Below are 11,520 nucleotides of genomic sequence, written 5' to 3' on the forward strand. Positions count from 1 at the left end.
AGAGGAGGGTTTAGCTCTGGCAGAAAGCAGTGAATCATGGATAGTACTTAAGCTTTTCTGGTTTATTATAGAAAGTGTCAGGCAATGTTATATGAGGGAAGAAAGCAAAGGGTAAGAACAATAATTACCATGAAATTCATTGCCCAAAGTGTCAGACAAAGTAATAACTGGGATTCTTTGTATTAGGGGAACAGGTAAAATTGGCAACATGAGCAAAGACTTTATGAGAGTTCTCAGGTCCAAGTGAAAATAAATTAGACAAATGTAAAATTTTAGTGTTTCAACATAGAAAGGTTGCTATGAACACTGGATTTTACTGCACCACTTTCAGCCAAGAGACATATTGAGGCTTGGAGCAGGGCTGTTTGGAAGTTAAATCCTGTTCATACATACTTGGGTGGTCTGCACCATGAGATAAAGCATAGCACAGACATTTATGCATTAAAAGCAAATAACAGAACTAAATCACACCTTGCACCTTTAGAGGCTAAATCATGTAAATTATCCAATCTGTGAAGTAAGTGTTCAAGGGCAAAACAGGCCCTTCGCTCTAAAGCCTGCCCTGTAGCATTAGCAAGGGGGATGTAACACTGCAGAGCAAGTGACTGTACTATGGGTTTCACAAGTTTCCTCTTGGAATTGCCCTAGAGCTTCCATGAACACCACTGGCAACAGCCATTTGCACCCTGGCATACTTGGCGCCAAGCACTGTTTTGGGTGCCCACTCAAAATATCCTATGGATCAGACCAACTGCTTCTCTCCATTATAGAGGATGTCCAGCCCCAGGAAAACCCTTTTGCAGATTCCCACAAATACAGAAAAGTGGGCTAGCACCTGATGGCAGGGGAGAAGAGAGCTTTTAGAGGTGAGACCATTAAAACAGTGGCTCTCACTTCCAGAACTGCATGAAACATTTCTCATTCCTTGGGATGGGAGAGGGATTTAACACTCACAGTTTTGAGATTTATATTATCAAACATCTATTGCTCTGGTTGCTGTCTTTGTCTCTGGAAAGTCAATAGTTACAGATGATGAACATGATCACCCTCAGGATAAAATAGATGGCATGCTTTAACAGGTGTCAGAAGATATCCTTTTGATGTGATGAAGGGGTTTTCACTTCAGAAAGCGTTTCCCACAATATCACATACTCAAGGTTAAATACCAAAATATGAGGTGTGGAAATCATGAAACAAATGGGAAAATGGCCTAGAAAATTCAGAAGAGTTACATGAAGCACAGGGAAAGGACTGAAAAAGCAGCTGCATCTTGCATGAATAATAGAAACACTGAAAGAATGGTTAACAAAGAAAACCAGATGCAACAGAGAGATGTTGAAAGGCTTTGATCATTCAAAGGCTTAAACCTGACAGTACTTAATTCTGATGGACAGATATGAAATGAGGATGATAAAAAGAATGAGGTGCTAAGCAATAGCATTCAGCTTCATGAAGAATGAAAAGTGAAAAGGGACAAAAGAGTCAAAGAATCAAGCAAAACTAATCCTGTCTGGTATAAACACCTGATCAAAATGGGCTCTCTAGAGGAAAAGACAGCATGGAGATAAAAGATCCTGACCCAAACCCCTCAGCATTTGTAACATACATCATCAGGAGATTGCAGAGAACAACCCAGTAGGAGTAAAACTGCTCCTGAAGGTGCAGCCAGATCATGGCAAAGCAAAGGAATTTTCTTCTCATGTGTTCCCTGCCTAAAGAACACTGAAACTTTTATTGGTCTTCTCAACCACACACCAAAAGAGCAGACTTGGAAAACACCCTTGGAGATGGAATATTGTTGCTGCCTTGCATTTGCTTTCACGTTATTTCTATAACTGTGTAAAAATTTTCACACTGATAAGCCAGAGATAGTGTCAGATTCATAGCAGCAATAATTTGTTGAAAATAAGGGTTTTCTAAAGGACAGGCATGTGGGGTTTGGGTTTTTTTAACAATTCAGGGGGGGCTTTCTTCCTAAAGAGGGTTTGTGAAAAAAAATCAAACCAGAAATTTTGTCTGTTTTTCAGTTTTCTTGCAAGAAATCATTCTTCCTCCATGCCCAGGTGACCCCCATGGCCACATTCTTGGAGCATTGCCATATCCTCTTCTGCTAGCTTAAAATTTGCTATTTTACGAGTATTCCTGACAGTAGACTCATTACTTTGAATATTCATGAGCAGGCAAAAAAACAAAGGAGTGCAAACAAATGCAAAAATATTCAATTTTTAAAATGTAACCAGAATTTTAGAAACTGGAATGCCTCCATGAGCTACACTTAACAAGGAATGCTCACATCTTGCAGAGGCAACACGTTACCTTGTTACCAAATATCTGATGACATCTGTTCTCACAAGTTGATGAAAAATCAGCTTACCTGGACTGCATAAAAATTAATGAGGAAAACCATCTGTATTGCAGCTTGTAATGCACAATTTTCCATATAATCACAGAGCATGTCTGTCTCTGATTTTGGATATTAGACTGGTTAAGAATCAGAGAAATCATAGTTTCATCACTGTTAAGTTAATTGACAAGGTTTAGTTCTGCCAAATAATCAAAACACATTTTTCTACTGACAGGAGCAGATATCACTGCTCCCAGTGTGGCTTGAAAGGTTAAGACTATTTTAACAAAGCTCACAACAAAGTTCAAAAGAATTAGTCTGTCTTTAATTTTGATGTGTGAACATAACAATATGAGACCTAAAGCCTAATTGGCCAACTTGCTCAGAAGCTGAGCTACAACTCTCTGAAGGCTGTTCTCAGCCTAAATGACTCCACAGAGCCAGGCCATCCCTGCCAGGAGGGTTTTCCTGCTCCAAAGTTCAACACCCTGTACTTAATTTAGCCTTTGTCTCATCAAATTTGTACAGGGAGCAGTTGCAAGACAAGAAGCCTTCCTTCATGGCTGCTCTGAAATTTCATGATTTCGAGAAGTCAGATTTTGTTTAACTCTTTTATCTCTAATCTGTGCTTCACTACAGAAATTATAGATTTTAAGAGGTTCCTTGCTATGGTCACAATCCAAGCCTTCCCTTTCAGATGTGAAACTCAAGCCTTTTTACTGCTTAAAGCAAACTCGCTGGAGCCAGAAGTACTTTGACAAACATTTTTATTGCTGTTGTGCTCAGAACTTTTAATTTCACTAAGGTTAATTAGGAAAAAATCAGATGGAGAAAAAATTGCTGCAGTTTGGCAACAATAGAGGGTTACTCATTTTCGTAGGTAAGAAAAAGACAAAGTACTGCCTCAGAAAAATGTGCTCCATAGCAGATATAATAATATTGAATAGACCATTATGAAGTCATTTTGAGGGGGAGAGAAAAGGGGGAAAGGGAGGGATTTCACATATATTTTGCTATTTTGAAATTTACTTAGCAGCAGTCGGCAAATATTTATCCCTACATAAAAGCTCTGATATTCTATGTGTTAATTTCTCTAGGTATTTTCTGGAAAAGAAAACGCCCTCAGCTGAAATATTAGTATCACTTAAATCCTGCCAACAACAGCAATGTGTAAGCAACATTTTCCCATCCACGCACAAAGACACACACATCACAAAGAATTTATGGATTCCTTCCTATGAATGCTCCACTTAACAGCCCTTTTGGGATGCTAACAGGGATCTCTCTCTAACCACAGGCTGTAACAGGCTCATAACGTACCATAGCTTTGGAAAACTATCTGAGACTACTCTTGATTTATATATAATTTCATAAAAAATTAATTTGTTTTTGCATGTTGACTTATTTCAATCCTTTTGATTACCTTCCCAAGGGCTCAGCTTATTTTCAGGTTAATAACCATACTGTACTACAAGGGCTGAGGGTAGAAAATCCCCTTTGTAACTGGGCAATGGAACAACGTGTTTATAGGAAAATTAAATGAGGCTGATAGACTTGTTAAAAGATCAAAAAAAAAAAAAAATTTTGGGCAGAGCGCCTCCAAAGTAAATTGTTATAGCTGTACCAGCTCTTGGAAACATCAGATATTCCTGGCAATGCTGTTACAAACTTCCTAATACCACCAGCATGCCTGTTAACTTTGGCTTCAAAAGGGTAAATTTCCCTCCCCAGCATTTTTGTATGAGCAGCTCTCAGGCCAGCTTCCACAGTTAGGCAGAAAACCCTCCGCTCACTCTTCAGAGAAAATGCATTCTAGTACCAGTCACTGCCAATGTATTTTAAACTGGTTAAGGATCGCTGCTCCCATAGAGAGGGGAGGTTTTTGCATCAGGTCTTCGAGACTGAGCTTTACAATCAGGAAAAATATAAATGAGGGTAAACTAATATCTAGATTTGTTATGATGCAGTACATACTCAAAAGACAGAATAACAAATGTACTTCAAAGTTTTTTGAGAGAGTGGAATTTCCTTATATGCTCCAGCACCTCAGCTGTCTTCTGAATTCAGTACAGTAGTCCCTGAAGCAAGTGGGCTGGTGTAGCTGGGCAGCTCCTCCTTTTAACTTCCAACTTCCCCTTCTCTATTTTCCATTTCAGTTTGTCTGCCTGTCCCTCCCTGCCATTTGGCACTGAGGAAACAGAGGCTTTGCAGAAAGCTTCTTACTCCCTATCCCGTATTATTTTTCTTTTGCATGCCTTTTTTCATGTAGATTTAAGGCTGCCTTCTCTGGCTTCTGGCCACCTGATGATACAGCACTGAGGCTGCAGGAATTGCATCTCTTGGGAAGTTGGAGTGATGTGTCTGGAGTGATCATGTTTACTCAGTTATGTTGTTCATTTACAGCTTGTTTTGACATGTATGCACTAAAAAACTTGTGAAAGTGGGGCACGGATCCTACCTTACGTCTCACTAAATTCTGAAGAATTTACAAGCATATTTTCATACTCCGATGACTCATTTCACAGGCGAAACGGGAAAACTGCTTTTTACATTATCTTCCTATGCTTATTTACAAAGATGGACAGTGTTGCCACAGGAAAACTCAGCACTGCTCTGGGCTCAGATGATCACTTTCCCCCATGCTGCTGCCTGTGCACCATAACACACACACACAAGAACTGTAACATGTGACCTGTGAGGATAGCAGGTGTCTGTCTTGCTCCCAGACATCAGCCCTGCCTCTCTTGCCTTAGTAGCTCTTATGCCCTTCCCTCTCTCCATATATAGTGGTTTTATAGCACTGCACATAGAGACCACACATGCACGTATGCCCATCTGAGCATTCCAGTTCAACAACCTGGATGAAAGCCCTCTACAATAAAGCCTTAACTATATTTACTTTTCATAAGCATCTTGTCCTAGTTTTGGCTGGGATAGACATAATTTTCTTCCCAGTAGCTGGTACCCTGTTGTGTGCTCTGGATTCAGTATGAGAATCGTTGATAAAACTCTACCTTGCTAAGTAGTGTTTACTCTAATTAAGAGCTTTTCAGGACTTTACCCATACTTTGCCAGTGAGGAGTGCACAAGAACCAGCAGGGAGCACAGCCAGGAGAGCTGATCCAACTGGGAAAAAGGGCATTCCATACCATAGAATGTCATGCCCAGAATATAAACCGGGGTGAGCTGGCCAGGAGTTGCTGAATACTGCTTGGGGTCTGGCTGGGAATCGGTCAGCAGGTGCTGAGCAACTGTAGTGAGCATCACTTCTTTCTCTTGGATTTTATTGCCTGCTTTCTCTTTCTCTTTTCCATTGAATTAGCATCAGAAGTATATTTTATTTTCTTTCAATAATTAAACTGTTCTTATAACAACCCAAGGGTTTTTACTTTTGTTTTTTCAATTTGCCTCTCACCAAGGGGGTGGGGAATTGAATAAACAATGGCAGTGTATTTAGTTACCAGCTGGGGGTTAAACTGCAACATCCTTTAATTACTTTTTTAAGGAGCTCAGCCTTGTGAGAATATAATGGAATTTTTCAGCACATTTTTGGCATGTTAATTTTTATCATAATTATGCACTTGAAAATTACATGATAGTTCCATTGCATCAGAGGCCATTCTGTGTGAATGCCTCAGGTATCCTGCCCCAGACTGTGATCTTACACAAATAAACCCAAGTTGGATCCAGTGTCCACTTTGCCTGAAAAAAAAATGCAGCAATTTCAAAACTTTCAGATATCTGCAAGTTGTTCTCACACCAGTGTGTGGGCCAGACGAACACAAGGTACTTACTCAAGGTTAGCCAAGAAAATTACACAGTGATTGAATGGACAGAAGCATGCAAGGTCACACTAGTAATAAGTCATCATTTATAAGTAGTGTGGGTCATTAGCAAGGATTGTGGTGACTTCTCCTTAACAATAAATTTCTTAGTCTAGGTGTATTTCCTACATGGCATGGCATTGCATTCAAAACAGTTCAAGACAAAGATACCTCGGTTATGCAAGAGGCCAGAAATTATCACAAATAATTCTTCTTAATATGATAGAAATTATCACAAATATTTCCTCTTACCTCCAGATTCAAGTAAGAGATTTAGAGGCTTTTTTTGACTGCTACACAAGTGAAAAGAAGACAGTTAATTGGGTTGAGCCAAGGAATATTGAAAAGGCAGTGGGATCTATAAGGAAACTGAAAGCAAACCCTTGCCAAGTCAAGCTGCTCCCCTCTGGGACCCCCAGCAGCCAGCCTGCCACATTTTCCTTGTGTACCACAACTTCCAGACTTCTCCACCATGCTGCTGCCATGCTGTACATGGGGCATTGCACTAAATACCTATTTCTCTGATGATGACAGCTAGCTGCCTGTTGTTTATGCACTGATCATTAATGCAGTGCAGAAGCCAAGTCTACATGAAACCACAGTTACTTTTATTCCTATAGCCAGTATTTGGCTTCTAGTTTTATTTCAATGAAATGTATTTTCCAGCTGTGCAGAGCTGCTGCAAAGAATGTAATTAATGTCTTTCACACATCTTGAGAATCCTGACCCACTGACATCATTAGATAATCTCTCGCCAAGCTATCATAATTTCCTCCTCCATCAGTTACATACCACGTTAAAAAACACAGTTGCCTTCAGTAAAATTAAAAAGTAGGAAGGGCTCTGTGGAACTACCTGCCACATACTTCCACAACGTCCAAGGACACCATGGTTGAAACATCACATGTTTATTTTCATTGTAATCTGTGTATTTGTAAATGAATAAGCATGTACTGCCAGGCTATCTGGGATAGAAAAGGTGTGATTCTGTTTGTAAAGCCATCACACAGTCAGTGTGTGAAACTTTTTTAACCAGGTTTAGCAAAATATCCTAGGATAAAAGAACTATAAAAATGCAAATTTTAATTTGCTGTTGCAAAATTCATGAGTGGACCTTTTTAAGGGGGTATCTCCAAATGTTATACCCAATTCTTAAAAATTAAATTTACAGCTGTCTATATCCTTGGGACAAGGGAGTGCAAACATAAAGGGAAATTGGCAAGCCTGTAGGTTCATTGCCCTTGTCTGTCCTTCCCTAGAAAAAGTAGGCTAAGACATTCCAATACTTAAAGAAGGTTTTAGGAACATTTAATGGCTGAGTTAAAATTCTCTACCTCATAGTTATGCATTGGAAGACCACATCAAATCACAGCACAATGTAAATACTTCTATAGAGGATCAGTGAAATAAGCCAGAAATCACTGTGCCATTAGTGCACAAGCCAAGGTATTGCTGCTTTCACAAGGAGACACTGCAAAATATGCATTTAGGATATTGTTAAGCAGTCTACCAAGGAGGGAGCTCTGAAGCAACGTCATTTTATCTTTTCAGTTATCGTTTTCCTGGTGTTTCAGAAATGATGTGTCAAAATTAACCAGGCACAAATGGAATTGAAGAAATGATTCTTAAAAGGCATGCAATTGCAAAAATCAATATATTTTGAGGAAGAGAATATTTAATGTATTAACTGTTCAGCAGCTGATAGAAAAGTTGTCAAGAGCAGCAGAATAGAAGGAGTATGTGTGTGGCAGTCACGAAGCTGGGACTCCATATAGAACCAAGGTAAGAAACAAGACACTTTATTGGGAAAAAAACAAGCAATTTCTCCTTATTGCCAAAAACAAATCATGAGAGACAGAAACCAACAAAATTTTATGGTAGAACTAGATCTAACTTTTAGACAACAGATGTGCAACTCAAAGCAGTTCTGAGCAAATAAAACTCCAAACACTCCACTCTAAAACACTTTGGAAAACTAAAAGGAGGATTGTTTGTATCATCCACAGTGTGTCAGTAACATAATTTTTCTCCAGAATATAGTATAGATATATTTCCTGAAGGAAATAAATTTCTGGCTTATAGTGTTAGGCCTACATTTTCAAAAATGACTAGCCATTTTTCAGTTCTCAGCTTCTGATGCCTCAAAATAATGTGAACTTCAGAAATGTAGGTACACTTAAACCTCTATAGATTGGGTTCCGCAACACATCCAAAATAGACATCTCAAAAATGGCATTTTTTAGATTTAAATTGAGGAAGTTCATTAAGGGTTCAGACTGAAACCTCCAAACTTTTTCACAGAAGATTTAACAGTACAGGCAGCCACAGAACAAGCTTCACATTTCTTAGAGTCATCCAGACTGATGAGACAGGATAGTTCTAAGTATCAGGAGACAATTTAAGCTTCAAAAACTTTTAATTCATGGCTTCTAGCTACTGTTGCTGGAGGAAGAATATTTAAATTTGAAATCTTGAGTTGCCAATAATTTTTAGTAATGTATTTACTGCGTTTTCATCTCTCTGTTTCCAGTGTGGTTTAGTGAACATAACATGTCAAAAATTCTTCCCACAGGAGGTAAGTTGTAGCATTTACTTGAGTGACTAAATTGTATTTCATTTAACTGAATCATACTATGTTTAAATTAAATGCATTGCAAATGAACCAGAACACACATGCACTACTTTGCACATCTGAAAAGATTTCTAGGCAGTTACTTGCCTTTGAAGCCTGATATTACAGTTCTTTCTTCACTATTGTCTTGAGCTCCAATCTGACTCCTTTAGAAAGCACAGCTAGTCCTTCAGTGGAATTGAGCTCTAATTCATAGGTAAGCAGAGGAAAAATTCAGCTTTCTATACATTGATTTAGACTTCTTATTTATATGAATTTTATATAGTGTTCTTTTGAAATACTCTCTGCCTTCTTTTCAGACATCAATTTTATTGTAAATGATAGAAATTTCTATAGAATTAGACCATATGATTAAATTATTTTTTCCAGACTTCTAAATATATTTTAACGAATTGGAATAATTTTAGATCTAAAAACATTCATAAATTCTACATCTCAAATTGTCCTTCACTTTGGGTTTCAAAAGATTGAAGAAGTCTGAAAGTCCTCTTCAGCCCATATGAACAGTTCATAATTTTGAAAATGGTAGAGAGACTTCTCTTCTTCATCCAGTGTCAATAGATTTAAAAGACTGAAGCCATACAATTTATTTCTACAGATGTAAAAAACTTCAGAGACAAAAGGTTGTTTGGAGCTTATTTCAAGCTGGATGAAGTATTTGACTTCCCTTGAATCTTCAGTTAATATATTTAAATTTCAGTTGCAAGGTAAAAATAAATTTCACCCTCATTCCCAATATAAAGTTCAAGGGGAGAAGAAATCACTATCTTTCAGATCTAAAACAATTATTTTATGGGTGAAGTCTTACAGAAAAAAAAATTATGACAGTCTCACAAGTGTTTTATTTTTTCCTTTTCAAGTGTATCCATGAGGTTTGCAGGATAACTGACTTTACTGGAGAAATAGTGGGCATTTTTCATCCTTTAACTGTTTTTATTTGCTACTCCATTTTTCCCCTGAAAAATTATTTCTCTATTTATCATCCGAAATATCTCTCTAGTGATGTCTTGAAAATGAGCATCTTATCCATGATGCATTCTATTGATGTGCTCTCAAATAGGAAAGAGAAAGGGAATAAAAGATCTTTACATCAAGTCTCATCTGCCTACAATTCATTGTGCTGTTTTTTGTGGCCCCAACCTTCCACAGTGCCCTTACTGGAATCTCTCAAAGACAGTGTACCTTGGGGATGCACTACTGAAGCATCATTCACATGGAGCACTTAAGGGCAGCGTGCAATGTATGTTATACCAGAAGAATATTACAGAAGCTGGGAAGACCACTGCCACTGTGAGCTGATGTCATAATCCAGTCACTGAGATACCTCTGCCCAAATTAAGGTGCATATGCCAAAGTCAATGGTATGGATTTTATTTAGCAATGAGTGTTAAGTAGAGAGATAAAAAGAAATAGAAAAGAGAGGGTCAAGGGCGTGGGGGAGGAGAGAGAGGGGGTGATCAAGCAGAAGATAGTCACCATCCGTGGATTCAGCAGCATCCTGTTGGGCCTTCTTCACCCTGGGTTTCTTGGTGGAGGGGTCCTGAGGCCATTCAAAACTTTTCATTATTTATATGTTCTGGCAAACAAAGGAATTAATTCTTATTGGCTATACACTTACATTATGCTGTTGGTTGATTCCCTTGACTTTAATGCTAATTAGTCCCATGCTCAGCCTTTCTCTTCTTCTGAGTCAGTGGATTTCTTGGGTTGATGCTCTATGAGTAGGTGCTCATGATCCCACCCTGCCAGAACTATCTTTTATTTGGTCTGGGCTGATTTCAGCACAGTTGCTGAGTTCCTTGTGGCCCATATATTCTACCATTATCGGTGAAACATTCTTCTCCCCCAGCTTTGTTAAACTCACCCTAGGTCTGAGATAACACCCAGACAATAGCACCATCTTTATCCTATCTCAAGTTCCCACTGTGGTGGTTTAACTTGCAGTCCAAGTTCCAAGTATCCCCAGGGGCATATTCTGTGGGGGCTTCAGTGGTTGGTGGTCACAGGTGCCATCTGTCCCATAACTTTGGGTGATCCTTGTTTGAAAGGTGATGTACTCATGAGCTCCTTTATACAGTTTGCCAAAGTGGGAATTTTTGTCTGGATGGATGAATTTTTGTCCAGATCTCAGCTCTGCCAGGCCTGGAGTTTGTGCCATCCTGCTGCTCTCTTCTGTGCTGATCTCATGGTAAAGTCCTTCTGTGGCCTTAACAGTGTTTGAGATCACAGGCAACTGTGATCTCAAACTCCTTACAGCTGGCTTAATGAGATGCATTGACAGTTTCACAGAGGAATTTACCTTCCAGATTGCAGCACATAATTTTGCATACTAAACTGCATATATTTTAACATACTTTTTTGTCTTCAGCACATGGAAATTGTTTTATTTTTTAAAATAGTACATGATAGTACACATACGGATTGACATATCCAGGTGTCAATTGGCACCTGTTTGGGGAGAATTCTTACCTCCCCACTGTTTTTCTGCAAATGAAACATTCTGAGTAACTGAAATTTCAGGCCTGCATGCCAAACCCAAACACCTTAGATATTTTTCAGCTTTCTCCATGAAAAGCAATATTCGTGAAACTTTAGAAAACTGCCAGAATATTTTTAAACCCAGACTCCTGACTCATTCCCTCTTCTCGTTGTTGGATATATGTGATTTGGTGGAAAGCGAAACATGTACTCAATGATGTTATTCTTGCAATAAATATATC

This window comes from Chamaea fasciata, unplaced genomic scaffold (assembly GCF_029207755.1).
Source record: "Chamaea fasciata isolate MVZ Bird 193981 ecotype frontalis unplaced genomic scaffold, bChaFas1.0.hap1 SCAF_1, whole genome shotgun sequence".
NCBI lineage: Eukaryota > Metazoa > Chordata > Aves > Passeriformes > Sylviidae > Chamaea > Chamaea fasciata.